General features: G+C 40.2%; 1 long non-coding RNA gene across 2 annotated transcripts in view; it reads left to right on the forward strand.

Moving 5' to 3' along the window:
• The window catches only part of LOC118172738, a 273,272-nt gene that overhangs the window by 253,663 nt on the left and 10,753 nt on the right, over window positions 1-8,856 (forward strand). For both annotated transcript variants that reach the window (XR_004753842.1, XR_004753841.1), the window contains one exon: window positions 5,439-5,561. This is a non-coding gene — a long non-coding RNA (uncharacterized LOC118172738). The remainder of the gene's footprint in view (window positions 1-5,438; window positions 5,562-8,856) is intronic.

The raw sequence follows: 8,856 nt of genomic DNA on the forward strand, positions 1-8,856 counted from the left end.
TGACATTAGTTGTGACCTTAAGAATTATTTTCTGAATGACCAGTGGGGACATACAGCCAGGAATAAGTCTGTGAAAAGGAAATCAAGCATCTTGGATGTCCACTATATCCACAGAAAACTAGAGACAACATCTTTAAATGTTGTACTTCAACTCAAGTTGCTTTGAGTTGCATTATAACTAATCCAGTTACTTGAAGTCTTGGTTAAAACTTACTCATAACACACGTTGAATGGTTAAAGAAAAGTCTGGGCAGTTGTATATGAAGAGAAATGGAGCTCTAGTAAGAGAGCAATGAAACCTTCCCAGACATGTTTTCCAAACATATTTCTCTTTCAACTAGATGGTGGTAGTTTTAAAAATAGCTCAAAGACAACTTTTACTTCCCTTTGTTGCTTTGGTAGAATAAAAATGAATGATATGTGAGACTTCTCAGGATTGTTAAGTCCCCAAAATATTTGATTTACATTAAATGTATCATTGATTCATCTGTACAATTCCTTTCTCCTCTGTCTGCTTACCAGACGGTTAAAATGTGTAAATTCTCAATACACATTATGTTGAATTTATTTTCACTGAGAACATGTTCTTTTATTCTATGATTATTTGTAAATCAAGTTTTATTTTTTGTTTTGTTCTGCCACTTGTCTTTTTATTTAATCTCATTTTTAAATCCCTGTGTGTTCAGAAGTCCTAGCAGTGACATAATGGCATCTTGACACCTTGTGAGAGCTTTAAGATGTGGAAGACAGTGCCAACCAACATCCCCTGTGGTTTGGAATAATGCTGTTCTGCCGACGGTGCTTTACTGTAACACATTTTTATGGTCTGTGCAATTCTTGTAAGGGTTTAAAAATACCAATCAAATATTAATGACAAATCCCTGACATTACTTTAAATAGATAAATCAATAAGAGTGATGTTACGGTGTTCTGGAAGGGCTTCAATTCAGCAGAAGGGTGATTTTCTTGTTGCTGTGGACAGTTGTGTGAGAGCAATGCCAGCCATGGGGCTGCTGGGGACAGGAGGGCCAGTGACCCGGGCACATCTGATGCTGGGGAAGGTGGGCACTGTGGCATGGCAGGCACTTCTGGCGTGGTCGCTGATCCTGCTCTGCCCATGGGGCAGGTGCCGCAGCCCATGGCCTTGTCACAGCCCCCGCAGACCCCTTGCCTCGACTTCAGCCATGCTTTTGCTGTCATTTACGGCCGGGGTTGCATGAAGGCTTTAAGTCACCATTGCTGCTCAAAGAGGCTCAGGGTTCTTTGACCAGTTCTTCAGGTTCTTCGACCAGTGGGGTTTGAGCAGCTACATGGAGACCTGGGCTGTTGGGTTGAGCCAGGCTGGCAGTTAGCTGGCAGGAAAAATAATTAATGGTGTATGATCTGAGTCCTCCCTGCTGGATGCGTTCCTGGTGTGTATCCATGATTCCTGCGTACCCAACAAAACTGACTTTGATGGTAATTCGATAATTTCAAATTCAATTTTGAAATCATTGTTTAAAGCTGCTGCTCGGCAAGGCATAGCAGATGAGCTCTACATAAACAACTCGCAGCGTCACCATTCCTCATTCCATCTCTGTGTGTGAGATATTTACTGCTGTGCTCTGTCTAGTATATGAAATAAAACTCGATGAAAAATAATTTCTCATTTTCAGAAGGGGGTGCTTCTTGGTCTAGTTAGGGCAAGAATAATCATCTGTTCCAAAAGAAATCCCAGTAGGCAGTGTAGCTGGTCGTATGGTGGCAGGTCTGCATGGTGGCTTCTGGTTTGTGTGTAAGAACCAGCACTGGGAGATATGTTGTATACCCTAGGGGTATTCTTGACTTCAGTGTTGGAGAAAGAATGTGTTAAAAAAAAATCTTGATAGTTTTTGTTTGTTTGTTTGTTTGTTTGTTTTTAATTAGTAAATGCCCGTTCTTTGATACCAAAATGATCTAAAAAAGTGCTGATTTTCTTTTGAATATTTTTAGGGATTTTTGAAAAGCTCTAGGCTTTATTTGTATTTTTAAAATATTACTACATATATTATGTGATACAATTTACAATATAAAAGGAGAGGAATGCAACATCAGAACAAAATATTTAGGATGTCCCTATTTCATACAGAAAATAATTTGTTGTTTAGAATTTTAATTTTGTAAGATACGTCTCCAGGCTGGTTCATTTCAAAACTTTCTGTGCAGTGGGAATTGCAGACTTCGACCAGGGCTAGCTGGAAGGCTCAGTTCCCTGAGCAATCTGGGATTCCCAGAGGGTAGTGCAAACCATACACCATTGCCATGTGGCAAGAGTTAGTCTTAACAGGATTTTTACACTGCAGAATATTTGGATGTGATTGTGAGGTTTTGAGCAAGAAGTAAAACGCACAGTCCCTAACCAGGAGCTGCCACAGTGGGAGCGAGTACCCTGGCCTACATTCCCTTCTCCAGCAGAAGGTGCGTCTTCAGCTCCCTTCACCGACCTTGCAGGTTGTTTCTGAGGCTGCTTGCTGAGTGGGCAATTGCTGGCAGTATTTTTGCTCTTGCTTCTCCCATGGGTATGGGAGCTGGCGTTTAATCGTCAGTGCTCCCACCAGAACACAAACTGGCAAGAGCTCTTCCAAAAGGCAATGCTTCTTCTTGTTTCTCTTTCACACTGCCTTGCCTGCAAGTCACTCGATAAGGAAGGCAGGAGGGCTTTGCATCCCCTCTGTCATTCTGAGCTCACCCCTGCTTGGGAAATCAGATTAAAAAGACAATGATGGGTCTTGTGAATTTGCTGTATGAGTATTTGCACAATTGGAAATTGGGTAGGATCTGCAAAAACAGAATCTATAATTAATGCATAGGAAACGCTTATGTTCTTTTCCTAGCCCTCTAATTAGGATAAATGTATGTATTTCTACACAGCTCATTAGGAGAGAGCATGGGAGTCAGCTGAATACATGTGGAAAGGGGGAGTTATCTTTAAAAACAAAGTAAGTGATGAGGGTAGTGCACTACTAGCCTAATGCTTAAGTACTCGGGAGCTCACGGAGGCATGACTAAACTGCTGTAATAGCTTGGGGGCTGCAGGGTACAAGAAGTGGAATGAGTGACTGGTAAGTAATAATGGCAGTCCTTTTTTCTTGATCCTCCTTTTCCCTTTCTTTTCACTTGCAAATCATGAATATTCACAAGTCTGCATGAACTACATGTTCAGCATTCCCGCTGTGCGCTGCCATGGTTAACACTTTTGCTTTTGTGGTCCTATTGATACTAAAAGGCCTTACTTAAATGTATTCAAAGGGTGAGTTTACTTTTTCTTTCACATGCTACTCAGCTAACTTTATTTACATAATGCCCCAGTGACTGGTTCAGCTGCTCTAATTTCCTTTGTACTCCCATAACTACCTCTCAAGGTTAGTGTGAGGCTCTATCAGTCATTAGTTAAGATTTGGATTTTTTTTATTATTATTATTTTTTAACTCTTCAGACAGTTTTCCTGGATTATAACTTGCAAGATCCCATGGGTTTAGATTCCCACTTCAGTTTAGACAGTTTGTGTAATTTTTGCTGGAAGGGATGGATACAGAATTTAGGGCAGGAAGGCAAGAAAGGAAGTTGTCCGGTATGAAGGAGAGCGGCGGGGGTGCGTGGTGCTCTGCCTGGGGAAGGTGGTGAGCCAGCTGGGAGCTTTTGGGGCAGACTGACATGGGTAACATTGTGGTGATTGTATGCTACATATCAACTGATCAGGAAGAAGATCCATGAAACCTTCTTCAGACAACAGGAAGAAGCCTCATGTTAGCAGGCCCTGGTCCTCATGGTGTACTTTGACCATCTCAGTATCTGCTGGAAGGGCAAAGCAGCAGGGCACCTGCATCCAGGAGGGTTTTGGAGTGTATCAGTGGTAACTTCCTAACACAGGTGGTCGAGGAACCAGTGAAAGTAGTCTCTGTGCTGGACCTGGTATCTATCAACAAGAAAGAACTGGTTGGGGGCAGCCTTGGCTGCCACAACCATGAGTTGGTCCAGATCTGAATCTATGCAGGAGTCTGCATGGATGAACGAGGAGGTCCTGGAAAACAAAACAAAACAAACAAAAATAAACACAGAAAGGTAGCCTGCAAGAGGCTGAAGCAGAGTCAGGTGACGTGGGAGGAATAGAGAGAGAACTGGAGCATGTGTGGGTTGCTCCAGGGACACAGCGTAAACCTCCTGCCACACCTGCTTCTGTGTGGGCTAATGAAGTGTTTGAGCTGAGCTTTTGGCATAGCCATAAATAACCTTTCTGGCTCTGCACTGTCCATTTACCAAAGTGTGGAATTATGAAGTGAGCTTAAAGTGACTGAACTGGATCCAGTAAACATCCAGTGCACTGATGGTATTTGGCTGGAAGATGGAATAATTAAGGAAGTTTACATATTCGCTAATTTTTCAGAGATTTGGGTATAAGTAAGTGACATCTTTTAATGTATTCAGAAGTTACTTTAAAATGCTGATACTACAAATCTCACTTGGCTGCCTTTATAATGACTTTATTTTTCATTACTGGAATTATGAAAAAGGTTCTAACACACGTATCTGTCAGGTTTTGAATTGTATGCAACTTAGAGGGAAAGAGGGTATCTCTGGGCTCAGATAAAGCCACAGTCTTAATAGACTTGTCTTGGAATAGCTTATCTGCTGTTCTTAACTACTAGCTGCAGACAATGTAAAAATAATCGCACTGCTCTTCAAGGTGTCCGTGGTCTAATTACCTATTGTAATTTATTAGGGATACCATATCTATATTAATCTGATACCATATTTTGCGAAGAACACTTTTTCAAAATGAAAAAGGAACACTAATATATCTGACACTTTTTTTCCTTTATGAGTATAGTTGCTGTTGTAATTAAAGAGCACGAAATCATGGCAAATAGAAGGGGAAACAAACTACTCTCAAAGCCCAGTATGAGGTCATAAGCACTTGCCTCAGATGGGAAGAGATTGTAAAAATAAATAAATAAATAAATAAAACATTTAGGATAAAAAGGAGGTGGAAAAAAAACCACAGTGCTTAAACAAAAGGATGTGTCTTCCTGCTGCACTCTTGTCCTTTTCTTGTAAAGTGCTGTGGATACTTCTTACAGCTTGGGCATTGGTAGTGATGTTATCCAGGTGCAGAGCAGTTGTGTGCCATCTGAAGATCTCATTGCATTTGGGCTTGTTTTAGATTTTTAGATTATTTTTTTTTAAATCAACTTCTATTGCTTAACTTATTTAAATGCTAGCCCAAAGCCATGTAAGTATGACGTTTGTGCAGACCTATCTGAAATATACATCTTGTATACTACATGCTGACCGTTACACGGAAAAATAGTAAGGCCTTGCTAGTCTTCTGTTCTGCACTGTCTTGCAATCTTTATCTGCAGTCTGTGTTACTGCTTGTGTGGCTGTTATGGTTGGTTTTTCCATTATTTTCTTCTTCCTAGGGACCCACAGAAAGACCTTCCTTCTCAAGTGAAATGGAATGTTTAATTCTATTATCTACTTCAGCTCTGACCACAGGTCAATATTGTTCAAGATCATTTGCTCACTACTGCTGGTATCTAAAAGTGTGAGGACACTGCTCGTGCTTCTGAAAATACTGAGATCTCAAAAGTTGTTGCTTCTCTTTCTTTTACTGTTAGCTGGCTGAGAGAAACAGCACTTGTGCCACTATGTGTAAGCTTTGTATTGCAAGGTCCAGTGAGTACAGAGAAAAGAAATTGGTACGTGTGTATTAAAAAGTGGGTATTGACTGAGTCTGCATTCCAGGCTAGGAGAAAAATAAAACAATGTATCTGAAGCTGCTGGAAAGCTTTAGCTGATGTTTTTATGTTGTGCACTCTTAATGTCCGTGCATTAGGACAATTTCAGCATGCAGTATCACTTTGCTGTCCTTTTGTGTTATCTGCTTAGCTTTTAAGGTTTACTTTTGAACTTAGTGATTGATTCCTTACATCAAGGTAATTTGTTCTCCCTGTATGACTTTCCACATTCTGTAAAATTCCAGGAAGTATTCTGGGAGGACTTTTAACAGTTCTCAAAATTGTGTTGTGAATGCCTAAGATTTGGGTATTGCTTTCTCTAATTAACCTGGCTTGTATGTATTTTGGCACCCAGTAAGCACGGTTCTCTCTGTTTCATAGCTATGATCTCATTGTGTATGGCGCACTTCCTGGGACCCAGCATAGTAGAGGTTCCATGCTTTTATGTCTACAGTGCTTATAATAATAATAAAACAAGTGTGGGATTAAATATTGTAAACATGCATGTGAGAAACTCCATGTCTCCTCAGTGTGCTTACTGGGATTAATTACATGCATCCCTTGGGCTCCAGACCTGATTGCATAAGAAAAAAAAAAAAAAAAAAAAAAAAGTTCTTTTATACCTGACACATAAGAGAACATTTCTAGGGATGTTAGAGGAAATATAGAACTCTTCTTGTGAAGCTGGATGCACATTATCCAGTCTCAGCCTGATAGTTTTCTTCCACTGGGTTAGAGTTGGAAACAATATATGCTGCAATAAAGAGTGATGCCCTGCTTCATTCAATTTTAGGTGGTATTCAGCTCCATAAAAATGAAGAAATTGGTCACACCCAGTTGTTTAATAGCAAACTATCTTGAAAATCATTGCCATTCTACTTCCAAACTTCAGTGCTTTGGAGTATTGCAGCATTTCTTTCTGCAGCATCTTTCCTGTTTTAGCTAATAGCAAGCAGCAGATAATGCTAGTGGTAGCACTGAATTTTAATTACTTTCTAGGTTAGTGATGATTTGCTGGCATTGCCAAATAGTCTCAGTGGATTGGATTGCACAGTGGGGGCTGTAGATCACAGATGAAAATCTGACGGAAAACTTCAAATCATTTTGTCTCTTGTTTGCTCGTGTGCAATTTTACAACCTCTTCCTGTGAGTGGGTTCAGCTAGGTTTGCTATTCAGGTCACATTCATCTTTTTTTTTTTTTTTTTTTTTAATAGCTTTCGGATATGTTGAAAAAATGTGTATGGTTTAACTAGGATTAACCTGAACAAACCATTTTTTCCTTATCTTGAGACTTTGCATGTTTTATCATGTAAATTATGATGAATGCTCCCGTACAGCCTTGTGTTTAATTCATTAACATGGTCTGACTGTAACTGCTGTCTGTAACCCAGAGTACCTATCCAACACTGAAGACTTGATGGATGTGATAGTCAGAAGTCTTGGCAAGTGCCTTGACAGCAAATACAGAGCTTTGGTATCCTCCTTAGAAATAATCTTTCTTTTGGCAACTGTATTGTGATTCGTTATCATTTACGGAAGCAAGCAATACGTTCCAGATAGACATAGCTCGTTTTGAACAGCAAACAAAATGACATTGAAAAGTCTGTTTCACACAAAGAACTGCCTTTGTCAGTAGAAGAAAGCCCCTTTATGCTGGGCAGGTTTTGATGTGAATTACTCCCAGGCAAACCCAAATGAAACTGGGGGAGTAGGATGATTTAAGCCCACCACTTCAGCTCAAAAAGCTGTGAATTTTGATCTTTTTTCCTCATTTCAATTTGGAGCAAATTAAAATGAAGTTATGTAATCGCTCCTGAATTTAACTGTTGTCCAGCTGTATTAGCTGTGGCTCATGTATTACAGCAGCTGTGATTCATACTTTATGAATTCTAACACAAAGTACATTTGCAAATGGTTTTATTATCAGTTTGATCAACTGGAGCCAAAGACATGATTTTGATGCTGTAGTAAGCAGAGAGACCTACAGACGTGTCCTTCTAGTCACTGGGAATTGGTATGCAGATGCTAAGAGAAGGAAGAAGGGTTTTAATATGAACTTACAAACAACCTGGCCATCAGGATTATGAAAGTCACTACTTAACCCTCGTGTTTCTTGGTTGCTCGGAGTGTGAGAGGCTGAGAGCTGGCAATGTGAAGATATCTGATCTTTTTGTTGACTTGCATTCCTGTTTGCCAGGTTCAGAGACAAAGACTGCCCCATTGTGAAAAAGGTCCCCGAGTCCAATTGATGTGTATCAGAATTTGAAACTGGAATCAATGCTCAGCTTGCATGCTTCGATCTGTGACGTATATTTTTGTTATTCAAGTACTTAATAACATTTTACCACATTACTTACAACAGTCCCTGCAGACATGCTGTCCATTTGAAAGTGTTTCCAGGGTAACATACATATTTTTAAACTGAATTGGTAGATCAGAAGATTTAGGGAACTGCTGTTTTAAACAGCAAAACAAAAAATGTAACGGTGAAAGAAATATGGCATTTTGAAAATGTGCAAGTAAACATCCTGCAGACTCTGGGTATGAAGCTGTCGAGAGCAGTTTATGAAAGCAGCTTTGTCACTGAAGAAGAAGTAAAGCCTAATAATTTTTTAATAGGCCTATAAATCTCTCTTATGATATGCAGCTACTGTAAACACTTCTTCCATATTTTTCCAAGTATTTATGCAGTGTTGTTAAGTGTTGTTAAAGAGACGTGATTGCCACAGCTCTCTTTCCCTCTGAAGGGGTTGCCAGCTTACTGGGGGGTGGCTAGAGGGTGTGGAGAGTGCACAGGGCAGGGGAGGAAAAGTGAATTCCCAAAGGAAAGTAGCCTATGGATATTTTTATGAAACGTGTAGGTAGTCCCATGGTTACGGGAGCTAGCTTGTGACTCAAGTACCAGGGAACTTTAGGCACAGCCCCCAATGTGTCCTGCAGGCTGTGCACTACTGGATTGGGATGGGCCCATGTGGCTGCCCAGCATTCATACCGTGGCCATATCCAGCCCTGGTTCCTATTTTACCTAAGCTGTACTGTCCTTGTATAACAAAACTTGAATTTCAGAAAACTCTGAAACTAAAGGAATGAAGTATGTAA

The sequence above is a fragment of the Oxyura jamaicensis genome, chromosome 11, assembly GCF_011077185.1.
Source record: "Oxyura jamaicensis isolate SHBP4307 breed ruddy duck chromosome 11, BPBGC_Ojam_1.0, whole genome shotgun sequence".
NCBI lineage: Eukaryota > Metazoa > Chordata > Aves > Anseriformes > Anatidae > Oxyura > Oxyura jamaicensis.